The sequence below is a fragment of the Coffea eugenioides genome, chromosome 4, assembly GCF_003713205.1.
Source record: "Coffea eugenioides isolate CCC68of chromosome 4, Ceug_1.0, whole genome shotgun sequence".
NCBI lineage: Eukaryota > Viridiplantae > Streptophyta > Magnoliopsida > Gentianales > Rubiaceae > Coffea > Coffea eugenioides.
Window position 1 is genome coordinate 33,389,050 of NC_040038.1, and position 14,108 is coordinate 33,403,157.

Consider the following 14,108-nt stretch of genomic DNA (forward strand, 5'->3'; position numbering starts at 1 on the left):
TGAATACCTTAGAATTTCTCTAGGTGTTCGTGACTTATCAATCTAGAATCGCACTAGGTTGTGGCGTCTTCTACCATTATACCAAGGTTCGTTAACCACGTGATTAACGGGTTGAGGTCATCCGCTCCAAACTTGGTGTCCTCTTGTCGATCCTGAAACTAATCTTTTACGGGTTTCGTCACAAGGTTGGCGACGTTCGTATCAGTTGGTAATCAGAGCTAATTAAGAGGTATCACGTTATATCCTTTTATTTATTTCCTTTTCGAGTCAAGTTGTCGAAAATTCTGTTTTCGTGTTCTAAGTTGCTATCCGCAATTTCCAGTTTTGTTATTTCGTGTTCTTGCGTTATTTTTCCAGATTTGTTACGTCATAAACTTGTGTCTAGTTGTTGTTAATTGCTGTGGTTAGTCTTGTTTGGTCCAGCCTTTTCTTTTGTGTCTTATTCTTGATTCCTTGTTTAAGTCTTGTTTCTATCCTGTTATATCCATTCAATTCCAGTCTTTTGTTCTATTTGATCATTCGAGGTTACTGTTCATCCGAAAAAAATCAGTTTGTAGCAAGGGTTTTAGAGTCCTATCTAGTTATTACCTTGTGTTCTTGTTTACATACAAAAAAAAAAAATAGCTGGCTAACCTTACAAAAATTCCTGGAAATCTGTCTTGACCAAAACTTGGGTTTCTTGAAGTTCCTGATTGTTTAAAACCACAATCTTGAAGTTCTTGGAACTTTAGTTGGGATTCTTGAAGCCAACCAAAATCTGTCTTGATCAAATCGTGAAATCTTGGATTGTTTGGGGAGGAAATCATCTTCAATTTTGTGTTTCTTGAATTCTGGGAATTAACATCTTGAATTCTTGAAAGAATCTTGAAGTTTCTGGGTTTTGGGAACCAAATCTTGGTAAACAACAAGGCTGCAAATTTTCAGCTGCCAAAATCCTTGTCTTCACCACAACAATCTTCTTTCTTGACTAAGAACATTTTAGCCACGAAATTTGGCTCTTCTTGGCTGATTAGAAAACAAAAACAAAGAGGGGAAATGATAGCATCTTTGTTATTGTTGACAGATTTTCAAAAATGGCACATTTTATACCATGTCACAAAACAGATGATGCATCGCACATTGCTGATTTGTTTTTCAAAGAAATCATTAGATTGCATGGCATGCCTAGGACAATTGTCTCTGATAGGGATGTCAAATTTTTGAGTTACTTTTGGAAAACTTTGTGGGGAAAATCGGGTACCAAATTGCTATTTTCTACTACTAGTCACCCACAAACTGATGGCCAAACTGAGGTTGTCAATCGTACACTATCTACACTCTTGCGTGCCATCATTAGAAAAAACATTAGAACCTGGGAAGAGTGTTTACCCCATGTTGAGTTTGCATACAATCGCACGGTGCATAGTTCTACTCATTTTTCACCATTTGAAATAGTCTATGGTTTTAACCCTTTAACACCACTAGACTTATCACCTTTACCTTCTTCTGAGCACATTAACATGGATGGTGCTAAACGAGCAGATTTTGTCAAGAAATTACACGAGCAGGTACGCCTAAACATTGAGCGAAGGATGGACCAAGTTGCTCAAAGGGTTAACAAGGGACGCCATAACGCGTTGTGTTTGACCTGGTGACTGGGTGTGTGGTTACATCTACGCAAGGGAACGGTTCCCAGTCAAACGGCGCAATAAATTACTTCCCCGAGGAAGATGGGCCATTCAAGATCATCAAGCGCATCAATGGACAATTTGCTTACAAAACTGGAACCTACCCGGTGAGTACAATGTGAGCCGCTTACATTCAATGTCTCTGATCTATCTCCTTTCTCATGCAGACGGATGGAAAGCTTGATTTAGACCAAATCCTTTGAAGAGAGGGGGATGATACGAACCAAGAGACACCAGTGCGAACTATTCGAGTTCCACCTAGGACCCTAACTCGAGGCACGAGCTAACAAAGATGAGGAAAGGAAACTCAAGGACTTGTTCATTGACGATACAAGGCCAAGGAAATTGTTCCCCAAGGTCCATGTGAGGGGCTGAGCAGAAGGGAATGAAAGTCACCATGTAGTTTGCACGTCAAAAGAGAACATGTTTGGACCAGTCTCTAGTCACATTTGCTGTTAATTAAGTCATTGTAATGAAGGGCATTAATGGTCCATAGTCTTTGCTTTAAATTACCTAAGCGATTAACTCATAAGGTTATTTACCTAGCGATGACCTCATAAGGTTGTTAACCTTAAGGATTGACCTCATAAGGTATTGGTCAAGCCCACCAATTCTTAGTCTTATGGAAATAGTTCAAGCCTACAATTGTTAGTCTTAGTCAAGACCACCAACTCTAGACTAGCTTCCACAAAATTTAAGTTGTGCATCTCTATGTAAGGCTATAAATAGAACCACCACTTCCAATGGTTTTTAGGGCATTGAATCAAGAAAATAAGATTTGAGAGGTATTCTGGTTTCTCCAGGGCTTCTTGATTACCATTAGGAATTTCTCTAGGTGTTCGTGAACGTATCAATCTAGAATCGCACTAGGTTGTGGCGTCTTCTACCATTATACCAAGGTTCGTTAAACCACGTGATTAACGGGTTGAAGGGTCAATCCGCCTCCAAACTTGGTGTCCTCTTGTCGATCCTGAAACTAATCTTTACGGGTTTCGGGTCACCAAGGTTGGCGACGGTCGTATCAGTGGTAATCAGAGCGAATTAAGAGGTATTCACGTATATCCTTTTAATTTATTTCCTTTTCGAGTCAAGTTGTCGAAAATTCTGTTTTCGTGTTCTAAGTTGCTATCCGCAATTTCCAGTTTTGTTATTTCGTGTTCTTGCGTTATTTTTCCAGATTTGTTACGTCATAAACTTGTGTCTAGTTGTTGTTAATTGCTGTGGTTAGTCTTGTTTGGTCCAGCCTTTTCTTTTGTGTCTTATTCTTGATTCCTTGTTTAAGTCTTGTTTCTATCCTGTTATATCCATTCAATTCCAGTCTTTTGTTCTATTTGATCATTCGAGGTTACTGTTCATCCGAAAAAAATCAGTTTGTAGCAAGGGTTTTAGAGTCCTATCTAGTTATTACCTTGTGTTCTTGTTTACATACAAAAAAAAAAAATAGCTGGCTAACCTTACAAAAATTCCTGGAAATCTGTCTTGACCAAAACTTGGGTTTCTTGAAGTTCCTGATTGTTTAAAACCACAATCTTGAAGTTCTTGGAACTTTAGTTGGGATTCTTGAAGCCAACCAAAATCTGTCTTGATCAAATCGTGAAATCTTGGATTGTTTGGGGAGGAAATCATCTTCAATTTTGTGTTTCTTGAATTCTGGGAATTAACATCTTGAATTCTTGAAAGAATCTTGAAGTTTCTGGGTTTTGGGAACCAAATCTTGGTAAACAACAAGGCTGCAAATTTTCAGCTGCCAAAATCCTTGTCTTCACCACAACAATCTTCTTTCTTGACTAAGAACATTTTAGCCACGAAATTTGGCTCTTCTTGGCTGATTAGAAAACAAAAACAAAGAGGGGAAATGATAGCATCTTTGTTATTGTTGACAGATTTTCAAAAATGGCACATTTTATACCATGTCACAAAACAGATGATGCATCGCACATTGCTGATTTGTTTTTCAAAGAAATCATTAGATTGCATGGCATGCCTAGGACAATTGTCTCTGATAGGGATGTCAAATTTTTGAGTTACTTTTGGAAAACTTTGTGGGGAAAATCGGGTACCAAATTGCTATTTTCTACTACTAGTCACCCACAAACTGATGGCCAAACTGAGGTTGTCAATCGTACACTATCTACACTCTTGCGTGCCATCATTAGAAAAAACATTAGAACCTGGGAAGAGTGTTTACCCCATGTTGAGTTTGCATACAATCGCACGGTGCATAGTTCTACTCATTTTTCACCATTTGAAATAGTCTATGGTTTTAACCCTTTAACACCACTAGACTTATCACCTTTACCTTCTTCTGAGCACATTAACATGGATGGTGCTAAACGAGCAGATTTTGTCAAGAAATTACACGAGCAGGTACGCCTAAACATTGAGCGAAGGATGGACCAAGTTGCTCAACGGGTTAACAAGGGACGCCAACGCGTTGTGTTTGAACCTGGTGACTGGGTGTGGTTACATCTACGCAAGGAACGGTTCCCAGTCCAAAGGCGCAATAAATTACTTCCCCGAGGAGATGGGCCATTCCAAGTCATCAAGCGCATCAATGACAATGCTTACAAACTGGACCTACCCGGTGAGTACAATGTGAGCGCTACATTCAATGTCTCTGATCTATCTCCTTTTCTTGCAGACGATGAAGCTGATTTGAGGACAAATCCTTTTGAAGAGGAGGGGGATGATACGAACCAAGAGACACCAGTGCGAACTATTCGAGTTCCCCTAGGACCCGTAACTCGAGCACGAGCTAACAAGATGAGGAAGGAACTCCAAGGACTTGTTCATGAGATACAAGGAGAAATTGTCCCCAAGGTCATTGAGGGGCTTGAGCATGAAGGAATGAAAGTCATCCATGTAGTGCACGTCAAAGAGAACCATGTGTGACCATTCTCTAGTCACATTTGCTGTTTTAATTAAGTCATTGTAATAAGGGCTTAATGGTCCATAGTCTTGCTTTAATTACCTAAGCGATGACCTCATAAGGTTATTTACCTAAGCGATGACATCATAAGGTTGTTTACCTAAGGGATGACCTCATAAGGTTTGGTCAAGCCCACAATTCTTAGTCTTATGGAAATAGTCAAGCCTACAATTGTTAGTCTTAGTCAAGACCACAACTCTAGACTAGTTCCACATTTAGTTGTTCATCTCTATGTAAGGCTATAAATAGCCCACACTTCCAATGGTTTTAGGCATTGAATCAATAAATCAGATTTTGAGAGTTTTCTTGGTTTCTCCAAGGCTTCTTGAATACCTTAGAATTTCTCTAGGTGTTCGTGACTTATCAATCTAGAATCGCACTAGGTTGTGGCGTCTTCTACCATTATACCAAGGTTCGTTAACCACGTGATTAACGGGTTGAGGTCATCCGCTCCAAACTTGGTGTCCTCTTGTCGATCCTGAAACTAATCTTTTACGGGTTTCGTCACAAGGTTGGCGACGTTCGTATCAGTTGGTAATCAGAGCTAATTAAGAGGTATCACGTTATATCCTTTTATTTATTTCCTTTTCGAGTCAAGTTGTCGAAAATTCTGTTTTCGTGTTCTAAGTTGCTATCCGCAATTTCCAGTTTTGTTATTTCGTGTTCTTGCGTTATTTTTCCAGATTTGTTACGTCATAAACTTGTGTCTAGTTGTTGTTAATTGCTGTGGTTAGTCTTGTTTGGTCCAGCCTTTTCTTTTGTGTCTTATTCTTGATTCCTTGTTTAAGTCTTGTTTCTATCCTGTTATATCCATTCAATTCCAGTCTTTTGTTCTATTTGATCATTCGAGGTTACTGTTCATCCGAAAAAAATCAGTTTGTAGCAAGGGTTTTAGAGTCCTATCTAGTTATTACCTTGTGTTCTTGTTTACATACAAAAAAAAAAAATAGCTGGCTAACCTTACAAAAATTCCTGGAAATCTGTCTTGACCAAAACTTGGGTTTCTTGAAGTTCCTGATTGTTTAAAACCACAATCTTGAAGTTCTTGGAACTTTAGTTGGGATTCTTGAAGCCAACCAAAATCTGTCTTGATCAAATCGTGAAATCTTGGATTGTTTGGGGAGGAAATCATCTTCAATTTTGTGTTTCTTGAATTCTGGGAATTAACATCTTGAATTCTTGAAAGAATCTTGAAGTTTCTGGGTTTTGGGAACCAAATCTTGGTAAACAACAAGGCTGCAAATTTTCAGCTGCCAAAATCCTTGTCTTCACCACAACAATCTTCTTTCTTGACTAAGAACATTTTAGCCACGAAATTTGGCTCTTCTTGGCTGATTAGAAAACAAAAACAAAGAGGGGAAATGATAGCATCTTTGTTATTGTTGACAGATTTTCAAAAATGGCACATTTTATACCATGTCACAAAACAGATGATGCATCGCACATTGCTGATTTGTTTTTCAAAGAAATCATTAGATTGCATGACATGCCTAGGACAATTGTCTCTGATAGGGATGTCAAATTTTTGAGTTACTTTTGGAAAACTTTGTGGGGAAAATCGGGTACCAAATTGCTATTTTCTACTACTAGTCACCCACAAACTGATGGCCAAACTGAGGTTGTCAATCGTACACTATCTACACTCTTGCGTGCCATCATTAGAAAAAACATTAGAACCTGGGAAGAGTGTTTACCCCATGTTGAGTTTGCATACAATCGCACGGTGCATAGTTCTACTCATTTTTCACCATTTGAAATAGTCTATGGTTTTAACCCTTTAACACCACTAGACTTATCACCTTTACCTTCTTCTGAGCACATTAACATGGATGGTGCTAAACGAGCAGATTTTGTCAAGAAATTACACGAGCAGGTACGCCTAAACATTGAGCGAAGGATGGACCAAGTTGCTCAACGGGTTAACAAGGGACGCCAACGCGTTGTGTTTGAACCTGGTGACTGGGTGTGGTTACATCTACGCAAGGAACGGTTCCCAGTCCAAAGGCGCAATAAATTACTTCCCCGAGGAGATGGGCCATTCCAAGTCATCAAGCGCATCAATGACAATGCTTACAAACTGGACCTACCCGGTGAGTACAATGTGAGCGCTACATTCAATGTCTCTGATCTATCTCCTTTTCTTGCAGACGATGAAGCTGATTTGAGGACAAATCCTTTTGAAGAGGAGGGGGATGATACGAACCAAGAGACACCAGTGCGAACTATTCGAGTTCCCCTAGGACCCGTAACTCGAGCACGAGCTAACAAGATGAGGAAGGAACTCCAAGGACTTGTTCATGAGATACAAGGCCAAGAAATTGTCCCCAAGGTCATTGAGGGGCTTGAGCATGAAGGAATGAAAGTCATCCATGTAGTGCACGTCAAAGAGAACCATGTGTGACCATTCTCTAGTCACATTTGCTGTTTTAATTAAGTCATTGTAATAAGGGCTTAATGGTCCATAGTCTTGCTTTAATTACCTAAGCGATGACCTCATAAGGTTATTTACCTAAGCGATGACATCATAAGGTTGTTTACCTAAGGGATGACCTCATAAGGTTTGGTCAAGCCCACAATTCTTAGTCTTATGGAAATAGTCAAGCCTACAATTGTTAGTCTTAGTCAAGACCACAACTCTAGACTAGTTCCACATTTAGTTGTTCATCTCTATGTAAGGCTATAAATAGCCCACACTTCCAATGGTTTTAGGCATTGAATCAATAAATCAGATTTTGAGAGTTTTCTTGGTTTCTCCAAGGCTTCTTGAATACCTTAGAATTTCTCTAGGTGTTCGTGACTTATCAATCTAGAATCGCACTAGGTTGTGGCGTCTTCTACCATTATACCAAGGTTCGTTAACCACGTGATTAACGGGTTGAGGTCATCCGCTCCAAACTTGGTGTCCTCTTGTCGATCCTGAAACTAATCTTTTACGGGTTTCGTCACAAGGTTGGCGACGTTCGTATCAGTTGGTAATCAGAGCTAATTAAGAGGTATCACGTTATATCCTTTTATTTATTTCCTTTTCGAGTCAAGTTGTCGAAAATTCTGTTTTCGTGTTCTAAGTTGCTATCCGCAATTTCCAGTTTTGTTATTTCGTGTTCTTGCGTTATTTTTCCAGATTTGTTACGTCATAAACTTGTGTCTAGTTGTTGTTAATTGCTGTGGTTAGTCTTGTTTGGTCCAGCCTTTTCTTTTGTGTCTTATTCTTGATTCCTTGTTTAAGTCTTGTTTCTATCCTGTTATATCCATTCAATTCCAGTCTTTTGTTCTATTTGATCATTCGAGGTTACTGTTCATCCGAAAAAAATCAGTTTGTAGCAAGGGTTTTAGAGTCCTATCTAGTTATTACCTTGTGTTCTTGTTTACATACAAAAAAAAAAAATAGCTGGCTAACCTTACAAAAATTCCTGGAAATCTGTCTTGACCAAAACTTGGGTTTCTTGAAGTTCCTGATTGTTTAAAACCACAATCTTGAAGTTCTTGGAACTTTAGTTGGGATTCTTGAAGCCAACCAAAATCTGTCTTGATCAAATCGTGAAATCTTGGATTGTTTGGGGAGGAAATCATCTTCAATTTTGTGTTTCTTGAATTCTGGGAATTAACATCTTGAATTCTTGAAAGAATCTTGAAGTTTCTGGGTTTTGGGAACCAAATCTTGGTAAACAACAAGGCTGCAAATTTTCAGCTGCCAAAATCCTTGTCTTCACCACAACAATCTTCTTTCTTGACTAAGAACATTTTAGCCACGAAATTTGGCTCTTCTTGGCTGATTAGAAAACAAAAACAAAGAGGGGAAATGATAGCATCTTTGTTATTGTTGACAGATTTTCAAAAATGGCACATTTTATACCATGTCACAAAACAGATGATGCATCGCACATTGCTGATTTGTTTTTCAAAGAAATCATTAGATTGCATGACATGCCTAGGACAATTGTCTCTGATAGGGATGTCAAATTTTTGAGTTACTTTTGGAAAACTTTGTGGGGAAAATCGGGTACCAAATTGCTATTTTCTACTACTAGTCACCCACAAACTGATGGCCAAACTGAGGTTGTCAATCGTACACTATCTACACTCTTGCGTGCCATCATTAGAAAAAACATTAGAACCTGGGAAGAGTGTTTACCCCATGTTGAGTTTGCATACAATCGCACGGTGCATAGTTCTACTCATTTTTCACCATTTGAAATAGTCTATGGTTTTAACCCTTTAACACCACTAGACTTATCACCTTTACCTTCTTCTGAGCACATTAACATGGATGGTGCTAAACGAGCAGATTTTGTCAAGAAATTACACGAGCAGGTACGCCTAAACATTGAGCGAAGGATGGACCAAGTTGCTCAACGGGTTAACAAGGGACGCCAACGCGTTGTGTTTGAACCTGGTGACTGGGTGTGGTTACATCTACGCAAGGAAAGGTTCCCAGTCCAAAGGCGCAATAAATTACTTCCCCGAGGAGATGGGCCGTTCCAAGTCATCAAGCGCATCAATGACAATGCTTACAAACTGGACCTACCCGGTGAGTACAATGTGAGCGCTACATTCAATGTCTCTGATCTATCTCCTTTTCTTGCAGACGATGAAGCTGATTTGAGGACAAATCCTTTTGAAGAGGAGGGGGATGATACGAACCAAGAGACACCAGTGCGAACTATTCGAGTTCCCCTAGGACCCGTAACTCGAGCACGAGCTAACAAGATGAGGAAGGAACTCCAAGGACTTGTTCATGAGATACAAGGCCAAGAAATTGTCCCCAAGGTCATTGAGGGGCTTGAGCATGAAGGAATGAAAGTCATCCATGTAGTGCACGTCAAAGAGAACCATGTGTGACCATTCTCTAGTCACATTTGCTGTTTTAATTAAGTCATTGTAATAAGGGCTTAATGGTCCATAGTCTTGCTTTAATTACCTAAGCGATGACCTCATAAGGTTATTTACCTAAGCGATGACCTCATAAGGTTGTTTACCTAAGGGATGACCTCATAAGGTTTGGTCAAGCCCACAATTCTTAGTCTTATGGAAATAGTCAAGCCTACAATTGTTAGTCTTAGTCAAGACCACAACTCTAGACTAGTTCCACATTTAGTTGTTCATCTCTATGTAAGGCTATAAATAGCCCACACTTCCAATGGTTTTAGGCATTCAATCAATAAATCAGATTTTGAGAGTTTTCTTGGTTTCTCCAAGGCTTCTTGAATACCTTAGAATTTCTCTAGGTGTTCGTGACTTATCAATCTAGAATCGCACTAGGTTGTGGCGTCTTCTACCATTATACCAAGGTTCGTTAACCACGTGATTAACGGGTTGAGGTCATCCGCTCCAAACTTGGTGTCCTCTTGTCGATCCTGAAACTAATCTTTTACGGGTTTCGTCACAAGGTTGGCGACGTTCGTATCAGTTGGTAATCAGAGCTAATTAAGAGGTATCACGTTATATCCTTTTATTTATTTCCTTTTCGAGTCAAGTTGTCGAAAATTCTGTTTTCGTGTTCTAAGTTGCTATCCGCAATTTCCAGTTTTGTTATTTCGTGTTCTTGCGTTATTTTTCCAGATTTGTTACGTCATAAACTTGTGTCTAGTTGTTGTTAATTGCTGTGGTTAGTCTTGTTTGGTCCAGCCTTTTCTTTTGTGTCTTATTCTTGATTCCTTGTTTAAGTCTTGTTTCTATCCTGTTATATCCATTCAATTCCAGTCTTTTGTTCTATTTGATCATTCGAGGTTACTGTTCATCCGAAAAAAATCAGTTTGTAGCAAGGGTTTTAGAGTCCTATCTAGTTATTACCTTGTGTTCTTGTTTACATACAAAAAAAAAAAATAGCTGGCTAACCTTACAAAAATTCCTGGAAATCTGTCTTGACCAAAACTTGGGTTTCTTGAAGTTCCTGATTGTTTAAAACCACAATCTTGAAGTTCTTGGAACTTTAGTTGGGATTCTTGAAGCCAACCAAAATCTGTCTTGATCAAATCGTGAAATCTTGGATTGTTTGGGGAGGAAATCATCTTCAATTTTGTGTTTCTTGAATTCTGGGAATTAACATCTTGAATTCTTGAAAGAATCTTGAAGTTTCTGGGTTTTGGGAACCAAATCTTGGTAAACAACAAGGCTGCAAATTTTCAGCTGCCAAAATCCTTGTCTTCACCACAACAATCTTCTTTCTTGACTAAGAACATTTTAGCCACGAAATTTGGCTCTTCTTGGCTGATTAGAAAACAAAAACAAAGAGGGGAAATGATAGCATCTTTGTTATTGTTGACAGATTTTCAAAAATGGCACATTTTATACCATGTCACAAAACAGATGATGCATCGCACATTGCTGATTTGTTTTTCAAAGAAATCATTAGATTGCATGGCATGCCTAGGACAATTGTCTCTGATAGGGATGTCAAATTTTTGAGTTACTTTTGGAAAACTTTGTGGGGAAAATCGGGTACCAAATTGCTATTTTCTACTACTAGTCACCCACAAACTGATGGCCAAACTGAGGTTGTCAATCGTACACTATCTACACTCTTGCGTGCCATCATTAGAAAAAACATTAGAACCTGGGAAGAGTGTTTACCCCATGTTGAGTTTGCATACAATCGCACGGTGCATAGTTCTACTCATTTTTCACCATTTGAAATAGTCTATGGTTTTAACCCTTTAACACCACTAGACTTATCACCTTTACCTTCTTCTGAGCACATTAACATGGATGGTGCTAAACGAGCAGATTTTGTCAAGAAATTACACGAGCAGGTACGCCTAAACATTGAGCGAAGGATGGACCAAGTTGCTCAACGGGTTAACAAGGGACGCCAACGCGTTGTGTTTGAACCTGGTGACTGGGTGTGGTTACATCTACGCAAGGAACGGTTCCCAGTCCAAAGGCGCAATAAATTACTTCCCCGAGGAGATGGGCCATTCCAAGTCATCAAGCGCATCAATGACAATGCTTACAAACTGGACCTACCCGGTGAGTACAATGTGAGCGCTACATTCAATGTCTCTGATCTATCTCCTTTTCTTGCAGACGATGAAGCTGATTTGAGGACAAATCCTTTTGAAGAGGAGGGGGATGATACGAACCAAGAGACACCAGTGCGAACTATTCGAGTTCCCCTAGGACCCGTAACTCGAGCACGAGCTAACAAGATGAGGAAGGAACTCCAAGGACTTGTTCATGAGATACAAGGCCAAGAAATTGTCCCCAAGGTCATTGAGGGGCTTGAGCATGAAGGAATGAAAGTCATCCATGTAGTGCACGTCAAAGAGAACCATGTGTGACCATTCTCTAGTCACATTTGCTGTTTTAATTAAGTCATTGTAATAAGGGCTTAATGGTCCATAGTCTTGCTTTAATTACCTAAGCGATGACCTCATAAGGTTATTTACCTAAGCGATGACCTCATAAGGTTGTTTACCTAAGGGATGACCTCATAAGGTTTGGTCAAGCCCACAATTCTTAGTCTTATGGAAATAGTCAAGCCTACAATTGTTAGTCTTAGTCAAGACCACAACTCTAGACTAGTTCCACATTTAGTTGTTCATCTCTATGTAAGGCTATAAATAGCCCACACTTCCAATGGTTTTAGGCATTCAATCAATAAATCAGATTTTGAGAGTTTTCTTGGTTTCTCCAAGGCTTCTTGAATACCTTAGAATTTCTCTAGGTGTTCGTGACTTATCAATCTAGAATCGCACTAGGTTGTGGCGTCTTCTACCATTATACCAAGGTTCGTTAACCACGTGATTAACGGGTTGAGGTCATCCGCTCCAAACTTGGTGTCCTCTTGTCGATCCTGAAACTAATCTTTTACGGGTTTCGTCACAAGGTTGGCGACGTTCGTATCAGTTGGTAATCAGAGCTAATTAAGAGGTATCACGTTATATCCTTTTATTTATTTCCTTTTCGAGTCAAGTTGTCGAAAATTCTGTTTTCGTGTTCTAAGTTGCTATCCGCAATTTCCAGTTTTGTTATTTCGTGTTCTTGCGTTATTTTTCCAGATTTGTTACGTCATAAACTTGTGTCTAGTTGTTGTTAATTGCTGTGGTTAGTCTTGTTTGGTCCAGCCTTTTCTTTTGTGTCTTATTCTTGATTCCTTGTTTAAGTCTTGTTTCTATCCTGTTATATCCATTCAATTCCAGTCTTTTGTTCTATTTGATCATTCGAGGTTACTGTTCATCCGAAAAAAATCAGTTTGTAGCAAGGGTTTTAGAGTCCTATCTAGTTATTACCTTGTGTTCTTGTTTACATACAAAAAAAAAAAATAGCTGGCTAACCTTACAAAAATTCCTGGAAATCTGTCTTGACCAAAACTTGGGTTTCTTGAAGTTCCTGATTGTTTAAAACCACAATCTTGAAGTTCTTGGAACTTTAGTTGGGATTCTTGAAGCCAACCAAAATCTGTCTTGATCAAATCGTGAAATCTTGGATTGTTTGGGGAGGAAATCATCTTCAATTTTGTGTTTCTTGAATTCTGGGAATTAACATCTTGAATTCTTGAAAGAATCTTGAAGTTTCTGGGTTTTGGGAACCAAATCTTGGTAAACAACAAGGCTGCAAATTTTCAGCTGCCAAAATCCTTGTCTTCACCACAACAATCTTCTTTCTTGACTAAGAACATTTTAGCCACGAAATTTGGCTCTTCTTGGCTGATTAGAAAACAAAAACAAAGAGGGGAAATGATAGCATCTTTGTTATTGTTGACAGATTTTCAAAAATGGCACATTTTATACCATGTCACAAAACAGATGATGCATCGCACATTGCTGATTTGTTTTTCAAAGAAATCATTAGATTGCATGACATGCCTAGGACAATTGTCTCTGATAGGGATGTCAAATTTTTGAGTTACTTTTGGAAAACTTTGTGGGGAAAATCGGGTACCAAATTGCTATTTTCTACTACTAGTCACCCACAAACTGATGGCCAAACTGAGGTTGTCAATCGTACACTATCTACACTCTTGCGTGCCATCATTAGAAAAAACATTAGAACCTGGGAAGAGTGTTTACCCCATGTTGAGTTTGCATACAATCGCACGGTGCATAGTTCTACTCATTTTTCACCATTTGAAATAGTCTATGGTTTTAACCCTTTAACACCACTAGACTTATCACCTTTACCTTCTTCTGAGCACATTAACATGGATGGTGCTAAACGAGCAGATTTTGTCAAGAAATTACACGAGCAGGTACGCCTAAACATTGAGCGAAGGATGGACCAAGTTGCTCAACGGGTTAACAAGGGACGCCAACGCGTTGTGTTTGAACCTGGTGACTGGGTGTGGTTACATCTACGCAAGGAAAGGTTCCCAGTCCAAAGGCGCAATAAATTACTTCCCCGAGGAGATGGGCCGTTCCAAGTCATCAAGCGCATCAATGACAATGCTTACAAACTGGACCTACCCGGTGAGTACAATGTGAGCGCTACATTCAATGTCTCTGATCTATCTCCTTTTCTTGCAGACGATGAAGCTGATTTGAGGACAAATCCTTTTGAAGAGGAGGGGGATGATA